Source organism: Lithobates pipiens, unplaced genomic scaffold, assembly GCF_037356315.1.
Source record: "Lithobates pipiens isolate NorthernLeopardFrog02 unplaced genomic scaffold, aLitPip1_a1.2 Scaffold_13, whole genome shotgun sequence".
NCBI lineage: Eukaryota > Metazoa > Chordata > Amphibia > Anura > Ranidae > Lithobates > Lithobates pipiens.
Genome location: NW_027507718.1, coordinates 282,780,671 through 282,801,226, shown reverse-complemented (window position 1 = coordinate 282,801,226; position 20,556 = coordinate 282,780,671).

The following is a 20,556-nucleotide window of genomic DNA, read 5'->3' as shown; positions in this document are numbered from 1 at the left end:
GAATTCAACACATGTGACCAGTAGACCATGTATATGTCTATAAACAATTTTTTTAATCGAGCACACAGACCTTCTTACTTAATTTGGCTCACTTCCTTGTCCAAAAAAAGCACACCGTACTATATGCCCGTACCCTCCTCTTTGAAGAGGTTGAGCGGTGTCATATTTCTACTGGGGCTGCTTATTATGAGGGGCTCCCACCATCCCTGTGCTGTGCTGACATCCTCCTGGGGCTGTACCTCTGCTGTGCATATTATGAGGGCTCCCACCATCCCTGTGCTGTGCTGACTTCCTCCTGGGGCTGTACCTCTGCTGTGCATATTTTGAGGTGCTCCCACCATCCCTGTGCTATGCTCATTATGAGGGGCTCCCACCATCCCTGTGCTGTGCTGACTTCCTCCTGGGGCTGCTTAATATGAGGGGCTCCCACCATCCCTGTGCTATGCTGACATCCTCCTGGGGCTGCTTATTATGAGGGGCTCCCACCATCCCTGTGCTATGCTGACATCCTCCTGGGGCTGCTTATTATGAGGGGCTCCCACCATCCCTGTGCTGTGCTAACTTCCTCCTGGGGCTGTACCTCTGCTGTGTATATTATGAGGGGCTCCCACCATCCCTGTGCTATGCTCATTATGAGGGGCTCCCACCATCCCTGTGCTATGCTCATTATGAGGGACTCCCACCATCCCTGTGCTATGCTCATTATGAGGGGCTCCCACCATCCCTGTGCTATGCTGACTTCCTCCTGGGGCTGCTTACGGTGCAGGTGTCAGTGCTGTATATCACGGTGCTGCTGTCAGTGCTGTATATCACGGTGCTGGTGTTAGTGCTTTATGTCACGCTGCTGATGTCAGTGCTCTCTATCACGGTGCTGGTGTCAGATGACTCTATCACGGTGCAGGTGTCATTGCTGTATGTCACGCTGCTGATGTCAGTGCTCTCTATCACGGTGCTGCTGTCAGTGCTGTATATCACGGTGCTGGTGTTAGTGCTTTATGTCACGCTGCTGATGTCAGTGCTCTCTATCACGGTGCTGGTGTCAGATGACTCTATCACGGTGCAGGTGTCATTGCTGTATGTCACGCTGCTGATGTCAGTGCTCTCTATCACGGTGCTGTTGTCAGATGACTCTATCACGGTGCAGGTGTCATTGCTGTATGTCACGCTGCTGGTGATCATCTCCTGCACCCTCTTCTTTGCCTACCCTGGTCCCTGACCTTCCCTCTCCTCCATTGCCTTCATGCGCTCCACAGTCCTGAATTGTCACAACAATTTCCCATATAAAAAAAGAATGCTTGTAGTTGTCGATCCCAGATTCACCTCATACATGTGTTATGCCATTGGCCATGTGGTGGGACTATGTTTGCACAGCTATTAATTATTTTGTGGCTGTAAATTTGACCTGTAGGTTTGCGAAGTTCGCCTCCCATTGAAGTCAATGGGGCCCGCCGCGAACGTTCCGGTTCGCGAACTATCGGCCGCGTTCGCGGTCCGCGTTCGCGGTCTGCATTCGCGAAACGTCCCGTCAGAAGTTCGTCCATCACTATTCCTGTGTATGAAAAAGGGACATACTTTTCGTTTTTGGTTCATCGATCACTTCCAAATTTCAGCTCATGACTGTTGCAAATTGCATGTTAATAAATAGAAAAGACTATCATTCTGACCCCAGCATTTTTAATTCTTGTCACACTCTTTTTTGGCCCCTACTGTCAATTGATATGTTAAACACTTTTTGTTAAATCATTCATTTGTTAGCAAGAATAAAATCTAGTTAACAACAATCATTTTCGGACAATAAATATGTTAAAAAATATTATACCTGGCACCAGTTGGGCTCCTCACCTTCTTCCAGGATGGAAGGCCCAGGCTGGTCCTTGGAAGCCTCAGCTGGGGTTGAGGGAATGGTGGATGGAAGTGTAGAAATTGATTCCCTGGCTTCCATCTGGTCTTCCAGTAACCTCAACCTGCTGTAGTACCACAGAATGGGAACGTGCACATCTTCTTCTGCAGCTCCCATCTCATGGAAGCCTGGACCTTATTAAGCTCCTTCCTATATGTGCTTCTCAAGCTACCAATTTTCTTTTCCACAAACTCGATTTCTGCGTCGGGGACCTGCGTCTTCACATATTCCAGCAGTTTCTCCAGTGATGCCTACTGAGCTGGTTTATTTCTATATAAGGGGTTTTTAACCTCCCACAAATTTCACATACCCCTGTATTTGTCTATGAAGCGGCCCATGAATTCAGGGTCTTTGAATTGTTGCATATTTGGTGCAAGACAAAACACAAGACAAAATCATTAAATATCAGGCATAACTCTCCTAATCCTATCCCAATATAGGCCTCAATCTAGAATTAGTATAGGTCACTGATGTACAAAAGTTAAGATGTTACCTTTGTTAGACTGTTTGTCATCCTTTCTCAACACACCGAATGTACATACAACACACGTCTTAACTTTATATACACTGCACATGCGTGAAACTCCGCCCGCATCGCCTGCCCCTGACGTTCTTTCTCAAAGATTCCACGCTGTGTCTCTTTCGTCGCAGTGGGAGAGGAACATGGCAGAGACACAGCAGGTGGTCACTACTACTAGTAGTAATGAGGAGGAAAGCTCGGAGGCCAAAACGTTGCGATCCAGGGGGAGGTTTAAGGCCTCCAATATGTCCTTTGAGGAGATGATGGAGATGGTCCACAAAATGAAGAGGGCCATCTATGATGGAAAGAATGGGCCGTACCCAAACCCTAATCTGTGAAAGGCCAAAATCATGATGAAAGTGGTGAAGAGTATATGGCGGAAATTTGGGATACAACAATCCAGGGAGCAATTAAGGAAACGCTGGTCAGACCTAAAATTAAGGGAGAAGGATCAGTACAGAAGGATAAAGAAAGTGCTTAAAAAAGTAAGTACTTGTCGTGTGTTCCTATTATGATTATTAACTTGCATGCTGCTCTATGTGCTTTACTGTTGTACAGTTTTAAATGGCTACATTCATGTTCATGGGCACAGTAATCGTTCATAGGAAATATTATTCATTTGCCAACTAAATACAATGTTTTTAGCTGATACAGGGTTAACTACATTTTGTCATGCTAATTTGTATTAAATTAAGTTTAGGACATTGTTTTCTATACGTCTTTGAAACTAGAATGAATTGCAAACTTGATTCAGTGTAATGTAAGGAGAGGACACTCAGCAGCTGTTTACACATCTGGACTCAGGAGCACTAGTGTGGGACACCAGAGCACATTTTTTAGGGTGACTCACACAGGTGCTCCAGTGGATACTTGTGGTGTCTCCATGTGTGAAACTTGTCCAAAAAAGGTAAGTATTCCAACTTGGTTAAAAGGGAGTTAATCATGTCTTCAACTTGGAACTCTGCCCAAACAGACAATTGTACACCACTTCCAAGCAATGTTTTTACATTCATATTTCTGGCCACAAATATCTGTTTACTAAGTATACAATTTGTTTCATTCTCATAGGGGAGAAAAGACTCGCTCCGTCGGAGGACAACATGAAACCCCACCTCCTCAAGAAGGGGAGCAGAGTAGTGTGGTACCTCAGGATGTGGAGGAAGGAGAGGTGGAAGAAGTGCTGGAATTTGGCACCACAACAGGTCAGGGTTGGACACAACAGATTCAGGTAATAGATGTTTGCCTGCATATTTTTAATACATGGTGTGTATTTTTATTTTAGGTGATGTTCAGGTTGTGGTACCAAAATACAGTCATTTTACCAGTGACAGTGCACAGTGGCCTATTCAGGAAATCATGTCTTGTAGTCGGGATTTGGACCTTATCAAAGAAAAAAACAAGGAGATTGAACAATTTGTGTGCATCTTCTAAATTGGCTTTTACAGTGGTGACTTCACCCATTCTGATGAAGGCAAGATCAAGACCTTTTTCACACTATAAAATGTCTGATATTGACTTCTTTTTTGCAATGTTAAACTTTGTAAGTTCCAGAGTTGTGTATGTTATGTTTGGAAACATGCCTGTTTCTGTATTTGTTAAAAAATTTCAAGGTAAAATGTTGGAAAAAAAAGATGTGTTTTTTTTTTACCGCCAAATGTTTTATAAAACGCACATGGGAATGTGCACAGAGTAAAAGGCTTTCTACTCAACAATGTGTGGCTTCTTCTTTCAATGCTCAATAACACTTTTTGTAGTAAGTTGGTGTTTACAGTGACAATGGGTGTTATTTAAATAATGTGAAAACCACATGACACTACAAGTGCATTAGGAGAACCTAGGAGACACTTCACAAACGCTTTGGGGGGGCAAGCCAGAACGGACTGCCGAAGTCCGGCCTCAGGGCCCAACTGAGGGTATATCATTTGGAGCATTTATTTTTAAAAAGTTGTGCAGGATGCAGTAGCATAAAATAATGTGGTTCAGTTTGTACACCGCCAGGTTGATTGCCGTTAGAAATAGGTGGAACCGACTGGCCATTATCCCAAAGGTATTCTCCACGACTCTTCGGGCTTTGGTCAGCAGGTAATTAAAAACCCTCTTCTCCAGGGTGAGGGTCCTCAAGGGGAATGGCCTCATCACATGATTTCCCAGATCAAATGCTTCATCAGCAAGAAAAACAAACAAAAGTCCTTCAACGTTCCGCAGGTGGCAATCCCAAGCCATCGCTCTGGAGATATTAGTAGAACACAGTCTGGGCAAAGACTTCACCATCTAACATCTGGCCATTCTTCCCCATGTCCACATATAGAAACTCTGCCATCAACACAATACTATACTATGAAACCCCTTATAGTTCAGTATAACATTGATTTTAATGCGTATTTAAAGACAAAAAAATAAGGTCCTCTTATCAGATTCCTCATGCCCTCTGATGGCCCATTGCCCAAATTTTAGGGAGGGGGAGGGTTCTAAATGAATTTGTGAACCCAAAAAAAGCCTCTGACACTCTGCATGAATTTAAGGACAACAATAACATTTGTACACATTATAGGGTGTGTTTAGGGTCAAGTACTATAATGGAGCTGACAAAATACATTGTTAAGTGACTAGGCTAGATGTGTATGGGCCGAGGATGGCATGCTGGGGAGGTTAGTGAAGGCAAATATGCATGTAGGCCAAAAAAGGAGCATTAAAAGATTCAAGCATGCATGAGGACAAAGAGGACATTCACAGAATATTACAATCAGAGTAATTATGGAATGATGAAATAAATACAAAACATTAGCAAACATTAAATACATGAATGTGATGTTAAAGGATAAAACTTACCCTAATATAGTCCTTCTGCAGGACCTGAATAATGGCAGAACAGGTCTCTGGAATAATGATGCCTGTAGAGAATTTTAGGTCCTGTAGACTTCTCCCAGTCGCCAAGTACCGCAAGGTGGTGACTAGCCTCTGCTCCAGAGTGATGGCTTGCCACATGCAGGTGTCCTGCTTGCTAATATAAGGGGTGAAAAAAGCCAACAAACCGTGAAAACTGGGGTCTGTCTTCTGGAGAAAATTCCTGAAATCATCAGGGTTATTCTCCTGGATCTCACACAGCAGAGGCATATGAGAGAATTGGTCACGCTGGAGTAACCAATTCTTGGTCCATGAACTCCTCCTCGCCCTGTTCATGGATTGGGCTTGTGTCAAAGTAAGAACCCCAACACGAAGCCCCTGTATAGCACGAAGTCTACGACGAGTATGTAACTGCAACATGGCTTCAAAACAGTCGGCTGGTCAGAACGATCTAACCAAAAGCACTGAAGGACAGCAAGGCCTGGGAAGAGCGAGCTGAAAATCTGAAACAAGCGGACAAGAACACACTGAAAAACAGATATGAACTGACTACACGCACTGAAAACCAGATACAAACCCACAAGCACAAACTGAACAGCAGTAAGACGATCGGAATAAGCACGAGTCTGAAAAGCGCAAATTGTCTCTCACCAAACTTCGACTAACACGAGATTAGCAGAAGAAGCCCAAAGGGTGGCACACTGGGTATTGAACTTCCTTTCTCTAGTCCCGTCGTACGCATTGTACGTCACCGCGTTCTTGGCAGTTGGAATTTGGTGTGACCGTGTGTATGCAAGGCAGCTTGAGAGAAATCCCATTGGAATTCCGTCAGGAAAACCATCAGAGCTTTTTCCGACCAAAATTCCGATTGTGTGTATGCGGCATTAGAGGTTTGTTCAATTTTGGAACATGCTACATGTTCCACATGTTTTTAGGGTTGAACTTGTAACATGTTTCCCATGTATCCCTATGACAGTCGACCAGGGATCTTCTCCCCACACCCACTGTCATTATTTGAAAACAGCGCATCCGTGCAGGGCTCTGCCCACACGGCCATGTTATTCATTCACAGTTTCCTGTGAATAAATACCTAAAAGTACTGTCAGCCATTGCTGCTGATGGCTTGTAGTTTTCAATGCACTGTGAGGGGGCTGGTGAGCTTTCTCATAGTTCATTGATTCTTCCTGCTCCCAGGTATCTGTCTCCCCATACGAGGTATGGGCAGACAGCGATGCTAAGACTCTGCTGATCGCAGTTGCACCTCTCTGCAGGCTCCTTAGAAAAAAAATAATAAATGCACATTTTTTTACCTGAAAAAACTGTGCATTTTTTTTTTAAGGTGAACCTTTAACCACCTCACGCCTGCTGGCCGTCAAATGACGGCTAGGCTGCGTGGCTCTCGTTCTGGGAGGCCTTCATATGACTTCCACCCAGAACGATCGCTCTCGCGCGCCCGTGGGGGAGCGCATCGTGGCGATTGGTGGTTCGGTGTGTCAGACACATGATCAGCAGTGTCCAATCATGGCTGATCACGATGTAAACAGGAACAGCCATTGATTGGCTTTTCCTCACTCATGTCTGACAGACACAAGTAAAGGAGAGCCGACAAGAGACAAGTGGTTGGACAAAGCCGCATTCCTGGAATTCAGAGCATGCCTCTTTACTAACAGAGGCAGAAAACATTCACACAGCCATAGCTAGCTCATAGCAAAGATAATTTATTTTTATTTAACTCATTTACACAGCTCTGACACACAGCATTTTACAAAGAACACTGAACCATTCAAATTACAATATTACAACTGACTGCCGTAAAATGTGGAATTCTGGGTAAAATATACACTGTTATTGGTGCATTAGATTAGTATTATCATGACCATTTTTTTTTATAAGGCAATGATCTTTTTGGCTAAAAAGGACAGGAGGGTTCCGCTTTAAAAAGTAAAAAAAAAAACAGAAAAACAGGGAGGGTACCACAGGCAATACAATGCCTGAAATGATCCAAACACTAGTATGAAAAGTTGTTTAGTAAATTATAACCATTAAAAGAAACAATGGGAGAGAGGGTCATGCGAACTTAAAGTGGAGTTCCACCCAAAAAGGAAACTTCCGCTCCTCCCCACATTTGGCACCTTTCAGGGAGGAGGGGAGAGCGGATACCTGTCTTTGTCTTTGACAGGTATCCTGTCTCCACTTCCGGGAGTCTGGGCCGCGGCGCATTACTTCACAGCCCAGCACCCTCCCCCTCCCTTCTCCTTTCCCTGCAGCCAGATCACAGCAGTGCCTCGCGCATGCACAGTAGGGACCCGGTGTGAAGCCGTAATGCTACACTGCCAGGTTCTCTTATTCGCAATTGTGGCAGCAGCACCCGATAGCTGATGGAAACATCAGCTGCAGTGCCAACATTGCTGGACTCTAGGACAGGTAAGTGTCCTATTATTAAAAGTCAGCAGCTGCAGTATGTGTAGATGCTGGCTTTTAATTTTTGCAGGAGTGGTAGGATCTCCGCTTTAAAGTGATATTGATGTCTTGTTTTTTTTTGTTTAAAAATATTAAACATGTTATACTTACCTGTTCTGGGCAGTGGTTTTATACACAGCAGCCCAGATCCTCCTTTTCTCGAGTCCCTTGCCGGCACTACTGGCCCCTCCCTTCTGCTGATTGCCCCCACAGCAAGCATGCTATGGAGGCACCGGAGCTCTGTGTGTCCATTCAGACACGGAGCCCTGGCTTGGCCCTGTCACCTCTCTCTCCTTATTGGTTCACTGACTTTGATTGGCAGCAGGTGCCAATAGCGTCAGTTGCTGCCTCAGCCAATGAGAAGGAAGAGTCTTAGGGGGCTGAAGGACGCTGTTGCACACAGAAGGTTTTTTTTATCTTAATGCATAGATTGCATTAGGATAAAAAAAAACCTTCTGCCTTTTAGAACCACTTTAAGCTGGCCATACAAATCAATATTTCCCTGAATGAGAAAAATCCATAGATTCCCCCAGCCACACTAAACAGCACAGATGGATCAATCTACGACTGTCAGCTATTGTAATCTGAAAAGCAGCATCAGCAGGTGTCAGAATTCCCAATTAGCTGCAGTCACTGTTCGGCTGACTTTTTACTCCCCAACTTCTTAGATTTCTCAGTTAAAGTTCATTGAGCTGGGAGGTGTCGCAAGACCATCCAAGGCTCAGATTTCTGCTGGTTCACAGCAGGGGCTGATCCAGGGGGGGGCAACGGGGCAATTGACAGCTGCTGGCTGCTGGGTGGCTCGGTGTGTGAACGGGCGGGCAGGGGAGAGAGCAGGCGGTCAGCTGAGCGGCTCGGTGTGTGATCAGGCGGCTGGCCAATCAGCGAGTCGGCAGACGGGGGAGCAGAGAGATGACATCACCTCTCACCGCCCCGCGTCTGCCCTGCATCCCTGCACTTCCGCCCTCACTGTGCAGGCAGCGCAGGCAGCAGAGAGATTACATAATCTCTCTGCTGCCCGACTCTGGGTGGGACAAAGCAAGAGACAAGCAAAACACCACCTTAGCAGGCAAGTGACAGTCTGCAAGGTGTGCCAGGTGACATGGCAAGTGACAATCCGCAAGGTGTGGCAGGTAACGTAGAAAGTGACTATCCGCAACTTGTGGCAGGTGACGTAGCAAGTGACAATCTGCAACGTGTGGCAGGTGACGTGGTAGGTGACAATCCGCAACATGTGGCAGGTGACGTGTGAAGTGACAATCTGCATCGGGTGGCAGGCAAGTGACAATCCGCAATGTGTGGCTGGTGATGTGGTAGGTGACAATCCACATGTGGCAGGTGATGTGACAAGTGACAATCTGCATCTGGTGGCAGGCAAGTGACAATCCGCAATGTGTGGCTGGTGACGTGGCAAGTGACAATCCGCAACTTGTGGCAGGTGACATGGCAAGTGACAATCCGCAACTTGTGGCAGGTGACGTGGCAAGTGACAATCTGCAACTTGTGGCAGGTGATGTAGCAAGTGACATCCCGCAACGTGTGGCAGGTGACGTGGTAGGTGACGTGGCAAGTGACGATCTGCATCCGGTGGCAGGCAGGTGACAATCCGCAATGTGTGGCTGGTGACGTGGCAAGTGACGATCTGCAACTTGTGGCAGGTGATGTGGCAAGTGACAAACCGCAACATGTGGTAGGTGAAGTGGCAAGTGACAATCTGCATCTGGTGACAGGCAAGTGACAATCCGCAATGTGTGGCAGGTGGCGTGGCAAGTGACAATCCATATCTGATGGCAGGCGATGGTGACAAGTGACACACTCAAGCTCCCACTGATTCTGCATTATGATGAGTTGAACTATTTGATTTTATGTTACAATCTAATAATATAAATAATGCACTTCAATCATCCTGACACCATAGCAACCATGGTGTCAGAATGATTGAAGTGCCAACAACAGCCATTTCCCTAATAAATTGCCCGCAAAAAAACGTAATTTATGGCAGTGCCCCTCCCAAGACTAGACTCTGGATCCGTCCCTGGTTCACAGGCATCAGCCAAAAATCAAGCCAAGTATGGCCGGCCATTCATCAAGCTATGTATGCCCAGCCTAATTATGTACAGTACAGGGATAATGGGTAGGAACACAAGGAGTTCCACATTTTCATTACTGAAAGCAATGAGTCAAATGACAGTTATTTGACCTAGCAGGAGCGTAGAAAATTGGACAACATAGCTCTTACTCTGATATAAAAGCACCGCACCATGAAGCCACCTACAGTATGGGGTCTATATTCTGTCTGCTTAAACAGGAAGTAGTAAAACAAATGGTTAAGTTAGAAATAAAATGTAATTTTATATTTGCTTTTACAGGGTTAGGTTTATTGAACAAACAGTGCTAGGAGATAGGAAACTCTGAAAGCAAAGTGCAGTAACTATGGGCACTCACTTTGCTCCTTGAATTGTATTGAAAACATTGTAATAATGGATATATTGAATGGAGGGAAATGTTTGCTTTAAACATTAAATAATTTTTTCCTCTTTTGTAATTCAAAAGTATTGTGTGTTATATATTACAGCTAGGGATGGCCGAACTGTTCGCCCGGCGGTCGTTTCGCGGCTAATTTTGCGTGTTCGTGATTCGCCCGAACGGCAGACTATTGCCGCTGTTCGCCTGGCGGACATATGTGTTTACAGTGTGAAAGAACTTTGGCCCATGATGACACATCCATCATGGGGTACAGGACAGCCAATGGAGACATTTCAGCACATGGACAATTGGACATTCCCCTTAACTATTAAATACACCTGATCTGGCGGCCATTTTACATTCTTTCTTGTGTCATTGTAGGGAGAGGTTGCTGTGTGGAGCAGGGAGAGACTGCAGTGACACAAATCGCTAGCTATTAGGTCCACAAAAGTCCTTTTAAGGACTGGTATGGTATAGGTGTAGTACAGGATATAGGGTTGAGTGCACTGCTGTGCTAGTGATTGTTGCAGAAGCCTGTCTTTTGTCAGTGCAGAGAGGGACAGGACGCTGTGTGCAGCAGGGACAGTCAGTTTAATCACTAGCTGTTACTATTAGGTCCACAAAGGTCCTTTTAAGGACTGGTATTGGTGTACAGTATATATGGTTCAGTGCACTGCTGTGCTTGTGATTGGAGCAGCCTGTCTTTTGTCAGTGCAGCAGGGACAGTCAGTTTAATCACTAGCTGTTACTATTAGGTCCACAAAGGTCCTTTTAAGGACTGGTATGGTATAGGTTTAGTACAGTATATAGGGTTGTACACGTATAATATACTTTCTTCCAACTATAGAAAGAATATTATACTTGACTGCTGCCCTATTCTGCAGCAGTCCTTTATCAGTGTAGGGACTGAGGTACAGTCTGCACATCACTAGCTACTCGGTTCACAAAGGTCCTTGTAAGGACAGGTATAGCTGTACAATATATAGGGTGCTGGTGCACTACTGCTGACCGCTGCCCTATTCTGCAGCAGTCCTTTATCAGTGTAGGGACTGAGGTACAGTCTGCACATCACTAGATACTCGGTTCACAAAGGTCCTTGTAAGGACTGGTATATCTGTACAATATATAGGGTTGTGGTGCACTGCTGCAGATTGCTGCCCTATTCTGCAGCAGTCCTTTATCAGTGTAGGGACTGAGGTACAGTCTGCACATCACTAGCTACTCGGTTCACAAAAGTCCTTGTAAGGACTGGTATATCTGTACAATATATAGGGCTGTGGTGCACTGCTGCAGATTGCTGCCCTATTCTGCAGCAGTCCTTTATCAGTGTAGGAACTGAGGTACAGTCTGCACATCACTAGCTACTCGGTCCACAAAGGTCCTTGTAAGGACTGGTATAGGTGTACTATTTGGTGTGCAGTATATAGGTGTGTAATACATGTATAAAATACTTGCACAAATAGAAAGCATAGTATTGTGCATTTCCACTGTGCAGCATTGTGACTGCTGAGCGGTTGTGCAGCGATAATACAGAGAGCGACAAACGCTATAAAAAAAAGTATTATAACTGGTGTGATAGACCAGTGGCCCCCAAAAACAACAGATTGAATCAGGGTGTTATATACCTTCTTCCACATACATACTGCACTTCTCTAGAGACTTTTGTCACAGGGTCATTTAAAAAATGACAGGCAGAGGAAGAGGCAGGCCCTTCCGCAGGGGTGGTAGGGGTAGGGCAGGAGCAACAGACTTGAGCCAAAGTAGCAAATTACAGAAGGTGCGTGCGATTACATCAAAGGACGCACCAGACTTGGTTGAGTGGCTCACTCAGCCTTACTCTTCTGCACCCTCCTCATCCTCTCGATCTGCACCCTCTTCTTCACTCTCTGCTATGTGCACCCCCAAAGACACTACCACCAACAACACCACCACCATATACCTTCCGCTTGAGTCACAGGAATTATTTTCTGATCCATATCAAGACATTTCCGATGCGCAGCCACTCTTGGCATTGGATCAGGAAGAGGAGGTAGCAACAACCGCTGCTCAGCAGTCTGACGACAGTACCCAGATCAGCCCAAGGAGGAGGTTTGTCCCTGCTGTTGCTGCTTACTCCGAGATCTCTTGTTATAGCGGTGGGGAAGGTGACGTCGATGATGACGTGTCTAGTGATGTCACGTGGGTGCCCACAAGAGAGGAAGAGGAGGGGAGTTCAGAGGGAGATATGGACCAGTAGATAGGGAGGAGAAGCAGGAAGAACTTAGATTGCACAGGAGGGACAAAGCAGAATGCGAATGTATCAGGAATGAGGCATCAACCATGTACGGTCACATCTGGCGCTCCCAGGATGCCGGCACATGGCTCCGCAGTGTGGGCTTTTTTTAACGTGTCCGCTAATGACAATAATGTTGCCATCTGCAATCTTTGCAGTCAACGCATAAGTCGCGGTAAGCCCAACACTCACCTAGGGACGACCGTCTTAAGAAGGTACATGAGCTGCCATCACCGAGCCCAGTGGGAGCAACGGAACACACAAAGCCACACTCCAGGCTCTCACCGTCCAGCCTCGTCTTCTACTTCTCCTTCTCCTCTCTCCTCACAATTGTCCTCCACTCAACCTTCCATCACACCATCCTCACGTTTTTCTGCAAAAAGGCAGGCTTCCGTGAGCCAAATGTTCGAGCGTAAAAAAATGACGACCCGGATAACCCTCTTTCCCAACGGTTGGCGGCTGGCTTGTCAGAACTCATAGCCCGCCAACTACTGCCATATAAACTGGTGGACTCGGAGGCCTTTCAAAAATGTGTGGCCATTGGAACACCACAATGGAAGGTCCCAGGAAGGAAGTATTTCTCACCGAAGGGCATCCCAGAGCTATATGGCCATGTTCAGTGGCAAGTGAATGTATCTCTGGCACACAGTATCGGTGCCAAGATACATCTGACCACAGACACGTGGTCTAGCAAACACGGGCAGGGAAGGTATATCACTTTTACTGCCCACTGGGTGAACCTTCTGACGCTCGTCAAGCATGTAACCCGTGGCACCCGTGTAGATTTGGTTTTACGGCCACGAATTGCATGCAGGCCTGGCTCTTCTTCTCCTCCTCCTCCTACTCCATCCTCCTCCCTCTCCTCCTCGGCTGACTCCTCCTTTTCCGCTGCTAGCGTCTCTTTCGCTGCGCCGCCCAAGCTCCCCTGAACCTATTCGACATGCCAGGTGAGACGTTGCCATGCCGTGCTGCGTCTGTTGTGCCTGGAAGCCAAAAGCCACACTGGCCTGGCACTCCTTTCAGCTTTGCGTTCACAGGCAGAACAGTGGCTAACACCGCTCAATTTGACAGTTAGTAAAGTGGTGTGTGGCAACGGTGCCAATCTGCTTAGCGCATTGAAACAGTGCAAAATTATGCACGTGCCATGCATGGCACATGTCTTAAACTTGGTCGTGCAGCGATTTGTTGTCAAATACCCTGGGGTCCAGGACATCTTGCGGCAGGCAAGGAAAATCTCGGCCCATTTCAGAAGATCTTACACGGCCATGGCTCGCCTTGCTGACATTCAGCGGCAAAACAATCTGCCGGTCAGACGTCTTATTTGCGATTGCCCGACGCGATGGAACTCAACCTTCTATATGCTTGATAGGCTGCTCCAGCAGAAACGTGCAGTTAACGTCTACCTGTATGAACTCTGCAGTAGAACAGGTTCTGGGGAGCTGTTTTTTTTTTCACCGCGCCAGTGGCTGCTCATGCGCGACGCATGCAGACTTCTGCGGCCATTTGATGAGATCACCAAACTGGTCAGTCGCAGCCATGGCGCCATCAGTGACATGGTACCTTATGCCTTCTTTATGGAGCGTGCATTGCGTCCTGTCATTGATCAAGCCGTGGAGGAGCAGGAGCGGGAAGATGAGGAAGTCGCAATGCTGGATGAATTCCCAGGGGGGGCTACTCTATCTGAGACAAGTCAACAACAGGAGTCTGAAGAGGAGTCAGAGGAGGATAGTGCCGGGGCGGATGAGGAGGAGCAAGAAGAGCATGCTTTAAACCTTTCTGGTATTCCTGTTGTTGTGTGTGGATGGGGAGAGGAGAATGAGGAGGACGACATTATCCTGGATGATGAGCAGGAGCCTGGCCACCACACCGCTTCCAGTTTAGTTCAAATGGGGGCCTTCATGCTCCAGTGTTTTAACAGGGACCACCGTATAAAAAGCATAAGGGTCAAGGACAAGTACTGGGTGGCAACGTACTTAGACCCCCGGTACAAACACAAAATGGTGGAAATGTTACCACCGTCACAGAGGGCTGTCAGAATGGAGCACTTCCAGGCCTTGCTTCGAGAAATGTGCATTCTGCTTTTGCGTGCGCTGGCAGAGGAGCAATTCCCACTCCCAGAGAAAGAGTTGCAGGTACCAATCCCACAGCGCCTGCAAGAAGAGGGCGGTTTGAAGATGTGTTGGTGACTTCTGATATGAGGTCATTCTTTCAGCCGACCCATCGACAGGTCTCATCCGGATCCAGCATCAGGGAACGCCTAGACCGACAGGTGTCCGACTACATCGGGTTAACAGCCGATGTGGACGCTCTGAGGAGTGATGAACCCCTTGACTACTGGGTGGGCAGGCTTGACCTCTGGCCAGAGCTTGCCCAATTTGCAATGGAACTGTTGGCTTGCCCCTCGTCCAGTGTCCTGTCCGAAAAGACGTCCAACGCAGCAGGGGGGTTTGTGACCGATAAGCGCACTCGCCTAGCTCACGACAGTGTTAACTACCTCACATTTCTAAAAATGAATGAGGCATGGATCGCGGAGGAATTCAACACATGTGACCAGTAGACCATGTATATCTCTATAAATAATTTATTTAATCGAGCACACAGACCTTTTTTCTACATTTGGCTCACTTCCTTGTACAAAAAAAGCACACCGTACTATATGCTCGTACCCGCCTGTTTGAAGAGGTTGAGCTGTGTCATATTTTTGGGTCCCAGCAGTGAGTTGCTGGTATCAGTGCTGCTGTCAGTGCTCTCTATCTCGGTGCTGGTGTCAGTGCTCTATATCACGTTGCTGGTGTCAGTGCACTCTATCACGGTGCTGGTGTCAGTGCTCTATATCACGGTGCTGGTGTCAGTGCACTCTATCACGGTGCTGGTGTCAGTGCTCTATATCACGGTGCTGGTGTCAGTGTTCTATATCACAGTGCTGGTGTCAGTGCTCTATATCACGGTGCTGGTGTCAGTGCCCTCTATCACAGTGCTGGTATCAGTGTTCTATATCACAGTGCTGGTGTCAGTGCACTCTATCATGGTGCTGGTGTCAGTGCTCTATATCACTGTGCTGGTGTCAGTGTTCTATATCACAGTGCTGGTGTCAGTGCACTCTATCTCAGTGCTGGTCTCAGTGCTCTATATCACAGTGCTGGTTTCAGTGCACTCTATCATGGTGCTGGTGTCAGTGCTCTATATCACGGTGCTGGTGTCAGTGTTCTATATCACAGTGCTGGTGTCAGTGCACTCTATATCAGTGCTGGTGTCAGTGCTCTATATCATGGTGCTGGTGTCAGTGTTCTATATCACAGTGCTGGTGTCAGTGTTCTATATCACGGTGCTGGTGTCAGTGCACTCTATCACAGTGCTGGTGTCAGTGTTCTATATCACAGTGCTGGTGTCAGTGCTCTATATCACTGTGCTGGTGTCAGTGCAATCTATCACGGTGCTGGTGTCAGTGTTCTATATCACGGTGCTGGTGATCATCTTCTGCACCCTCTTCATAGCCTACCCTGACCTTTCCTCTCCTCCATTGCCTTCATGTGCTCCTGAGTCCTGAATTGTCAAAATTTCACATATAATAAAAGAATGGTTGTAGTTGTTAAACCCAAATTCACTTCATACATGTGTTATGTCAGTGGCCATGTGGTGGGACTATGTGTGCACAGCTAGTAATTATTTTGTGGCTGGAATTATGACCTGTAGGTTTTCAAAGTTTGCCTGCCATTGAAGTCAATGGGGCCTTTCGACCGCGTTCGCGGTTTGCGTTCGCGGTTTGCGTTCGCGAAACGTCCTGTCGGAAGTTCGTCCATCTCTAATTACAGCAAACCAGTACTCAAGTGCTAATGGGTAATGAAACGTATAACAAATAACATTTATTGCAGTTTACTGGTCCTTATATGTGATGGCTGGATTTGTTTTCTTTTTTCAGGAATTTTTCCTTTATTGTTAACTGATAATCCTACAAATAACACACTACTTCCCCCTGAGTGGCTACATTACACTCTGTTCTTCAAATGTTCTTAGCCTGAAAGTAGAAAACAAATGCTTCAACATATTACATTTTTGATATTGGGTTTAGTTATGCTTTAGCTACTTCAGATCCGCGCTATAGCCGAATGGCGGCTACATGGCAGACCTGCTTTGCCGGGAGTACGTCCATTGACGTCCTCCCGTGGCTGAGAGGCGCGCTATGGGATCAGTGAGTCTGTGAGACTCGCTGGATCACAGATTGGCGTAAGAGGTCAATCCCAACCCCTTACCACGTGATCAGCTGTCAGCCAATGACAGCTGATCATGTGATGTCAACAGAGCCGGTAATCGGCTATTTTTTCTCCTTGCGCTGACAGCATGAGGAGAAAAAAAAAACAGCTGTATCACCGGTGGGCGTGAGAGGGACATCAGTATTGATCACAGCAAGATGCCGCCAGATCCTCAGTTCCCACCTTTGCCCCCTGCCAGTGCCACCTAGCAATAGGCAACAGTGCTGCCTATCAGTGCCCATCAGCGCCACCCATTAGTGCCCACAGTGCCACCCATCAGTGCCCACAGTGCCTCCTATCACTGCCCACAATCAGTGCCTCAACAACAGTGCTGCACATCAGTGCCACCTATCAGTGCCCATCAGTGTCGCCTACTAGTGCCCATCAGTGCCCTTCAGTGTTGCCCATCAGTGCCATCTATCAGTGGTTCCTATCAGTGTCCATCAGTGCCACCCATCCGTGCCACCCATCAGGGCCCTTCAGTGCCGCTTTATCTGTGCCCTTCAGTCCCGCCTTATCTGTCCCCATCAGTGCCGCCTTATCTGTGCCTATCAGTGCCACCTTAACTGTGCCTATCAGTGCCCATCAGTGCAGCCTATCAGTGCCCACCAGTGCAGCCTATCAGTGCCCACCAGTGCAGCCTCATCAGCGCATATTACCTGTTTGCAAAATTTTATAACAAACTATTCAAATGATTTTTTTACAAAATTTTCCATCTTTTTTTGTTTGTTTAGCAAACAATAAAAATCTCAGCTGTGACTAAATACCACAAAAAGAAAGCTCTATTTGTGGGAATAAAATGATTAAAAAAAAAATTGGGTACAGTGTTGTATGGCCACGCAATTGTCATTCAAAGTGCGTCAGCGATGAAAGCTGAAAATTGGTCAGTAAGTTAAAGCAGGGGTATAGAATTAAAATTCATGGAGGTCCAGTCAGTAAAATTTTCTTCCGGCAGAGGTCCAAATCGCATGTTTGATTCTCAATGGCACCTCTGTATAAGGCTTTTGCCACACACAGCACCATGAGGCTCAGTGCAGTGCAAGAAAGATTCAGGATCTTCTTTCTCTGCATTTCTGTATGTAAGCCAACCCATTGAAACAAATGGGCTTCCTACAGGCAGAATGCAGGCCACACTGATGTAAACCTAGTCTCAGATCCTTCACATCACAATCCTGTTATCACATCAGTGTTCTCAGTCCCCCCTTCCCAACACAACCCTTTCTTCATCACAGCTCCCCTTCACACCTCAGTTCCCTCCCCTTCCAATCAAGACCCCCCCCCCTTTACATCACAGTCCCCATTCACAGTGGTGTTCTCAGCCCCCCTTCACAGCACCCCCCCCCCCCACAGTACTATCCTCAGCCCCCCTTCACATCACCCCCCTTCTTTCACAACAGCATCCTCAACCTCCTTTACATCACCCCCTTCACATTCCTGTCCTCAGCCCTCCTTGACATCACCCCTTCACATTTCTGTCTTCAGCCGCCTTTCATATCACTTCCCTTCCCTTCACATTACTGTCCTCAGCCCCCCTTCTTATTACCCCCCTCACATTCCTGTCCTTAGCCAATCTTTACATTACCCCCTTCACATTTCTGTCCTCACCTCCCTTTCACATGCCTGTCCTCACCCCCTTCACATTCCTATCCTCAGCCCCCTTCACATTCCTCAGCCCCTTCACATTCCTGTTCTCAGCCCCCTTCACATTCCTCAGCCCCTTCACATTCCTGTCCTTTGCTCCTGTTCACATTCCTGTCCTCAGCCCCCCTTAACATCACCCCCTTCATATGTCTGTCTTCAGCCGCCTTTCATATCACTCCCCTTTAGATTACTGTCCTCAACCCCCCTTCTTGTTACCCCCCTCACATTCCTGTCCTTAGCCCACCTTTACATCACCCCCCTTCACATTTCTGTCCTCACCTCCCTTTCACATGCCTGTCCTCGCCCCCTTCACATTCCTGTCCTCAGTCCCCTTCACATTTCTGTCCTCGCCTCCCTTTCACATGCCTGTCCTCACCCCCTTCACATTCCTGTCCTCAGCCCCCTTCACATTCCTCAGCCCCCTTCACATTCCTGTCCTTAGCTCCTGTTCACATTTCTGTCCTCAGCCCCCCTTTACATCACCTCCCTTCACATTTATGTCCTTAGCCCATCTATACATCACCCCCTACACATTCCTGTCCTTACCTCCCTTCACATTCCTGTCCTTACCTCCCTTCACATTCCTGTCCTTGATCCCCTCCAAATTCCTATCCACAGCCCTCTTCACATTCCTGTCCTTAGCTCCTGTTCACCTTTCGGTCCTTAGCCCCCTTTACATCACCTCCCCTCACATTTCTGTCCTTGGTCCCCCTTTAAATTCCGGGTCCTCATCTCCTTTCACATTCCTGTCCTCAGCCCCTTTTCACATTTTTGTCCTCAGCCCCCCTTCCCATTCCTGTCCTCAGCTCCCCTTCTTATCACCCCCCTTTACATTGCTGTCCTCACCCCCCCTTCATATCACTCTACGTTCACATTCCTGTCCTCAGCACCCTTTCATATCACTCCCCCTTCACATTACTGTCCTCAGCCCTCCTTCATATCACCCCCTTCACATTACTGTCCTCAGACCCCTTTCACATTATTGTCCTCAGCTCCCCTTCATATCACCCCCTTCACATTCTTGTCCTTAGGCCCCCTTTACATCACCCCCTCTTCATTTCTGTCCTCAGCCCCCCTTCACATTCCAGTGCTCACTCCCCTTCACATTCCTGTTCCTAGGCCCCCTTCACACCACCCCCCTTTACATTCCTGTCCTCAGCCCCCCCTTCACATCACCGACCCTTCACATTTATGTCCAAACACCCACTCACATCCTTTCCCTTCACATTCTTGTCCTCAGCTCCCCTTCACATCACACTCCCCTTTATCATATTATTGTCCTCAGCGCCCCTATTATATCACCCCCTCTTCCTTCACATCACTGTCCTCAGGCCCCTTGACATCACCTCCAGCTTGAACTCATCCTTCACAGTAGTGATATAGAGCCCTCTTCCCTGTCCTAACTTACACAGGGTGGAGAGAAGGAGATACCGCAGGTCTAGAGTTGACATTGGTAGGCAATACAGTTCTGGATGGAGGGCAAGAGCTGTACAACTTTTTCTGTTAATCAGCTTGTGCATGATTGCTAGGACACCCTATGCTGTAGCAACCAATCAGCTGCTTGTTAACTTGAAAAGTTAATTCAAGCAGCTCCCACACTCCATCCAGGACTGTCCTGCCTCCCGATATCAGTCCTAAATGGCAGGACTGCGGCGGTCCAGATTGGGCAGTGACTCGGTCCATTTCCGTACCATGGTCTAACCATTTAGTAGTGCCTGCTTTAAGGCATTGTTAACTGTCCTCCTGGGTGGTGTTATACAAGGGGATAAATATTTACATTTCTAAGTGACTCTAAAGGGAAATTTACTAAAACTGGCACTCGCAGAATCTGGTGCATAGTAATCAATCAGCTTCTAACTTCAGCTTGTTCAATTAGACTTTGTCAATAATACCTAGAAGCTGATTGGTTACTATGCACAGCTGCACCAGGTAAAAAAAATTGGATTTATTAAACAAAACACACAAAGCTAGTACACTCACAAATCTGGTCTTGTCCTGTTGAATGTTATGCCGCATACACACGATTCGATTTTCTGACGGGAAATGTGAGCTTCTCGGCAGGAAAGTCCTACCGTGTGTATGTTCCATCGGACATTTGTTGTTGGACTTTCTGCCAACAAATGTTGGCTAGCAGGTTCTCAAATTTTCCACCAACAAATGTTTGTTGTCGGACTTTCCGATCGTGTGTACACAAGTCCGTCGG